We start from the raw sequence: 800 nt of genomic DNA on the forward strand, positions 1-800 counted from the left end.
TAATGCTGGATCGCGAGAGACAAATTTAGCAGATAGAAGAGGACCTGGTGCCAGATTGGATTGAGAAGGTATGGGCCTCCTTTGGACTAGGGGACTGTAGCCATACTCAGTATATAAAAAGGGGTAGTATCCACCCTTCACCTTATCTTATCTTATCTTCCCTTCTTATCTGTCAACCATGAGCCACGACGGATACTACCCTGTATTCCTTTTTTATTCCACGATTCTTTAATACAGAACGTAAGTAGTCAATTTACAGGTGATAACTTGCTCAATACCAGTTATAATCAATACATCAGAAAGCATAATCTTCTCACCATCAATGTGTCCTCGTCACCACCTTCCCATCCTTTTGACCATTGATACACTAATGCTCGTGATTTAAACCTTTTCTCCACTAACCTTGGCCTCAAGGTCTTCCTGATGCGATGTTTTTGTCGATGCGAATTTCCAAGCAGAAACACGCCGCTCAAATAGTTCATCCAATTCATGGTACGTTCGACCCTTGGTTTCAGGAAACATTAAAATGCAGGGGATCAAGTAGACCAAGGTAATACCACCGAAGAAGAGGCCGATCTTTTGACCCCATCCAGCATTCTGATTCGACAGCATGAGAGGAACGGTATAGTTCTGGAGCACGGTTAGAGAAGAACAAAGAATGAAGATTGCGTTGACATACGAATAAGATACCAGTGGCGTATTGAATTGTCACTGCTATTGATGTCGTCTTTGCACGCAGGCTTGGACTCGAGATCTCGACCAAACTGATCCAACCTTCAAAGAGTTAGTCATACGCCGGG

The sequence above is a fragment of the Fusarium oxysporum genome, chromosome 4, assembly GCF_000149955.1.
Source record: "Fusarium oxysporum f. sp. lycopersici 4287 chromosome 4, whole genome shotgun sequence".
Classification (NCBI taxonomy): domain Eukaryota; kingdom Fungi; phylum Ascomycota; class Sordariomycetes; order Hypocreales; family Nectriaceae; genus Fusarium; species Fusarium oxysporum.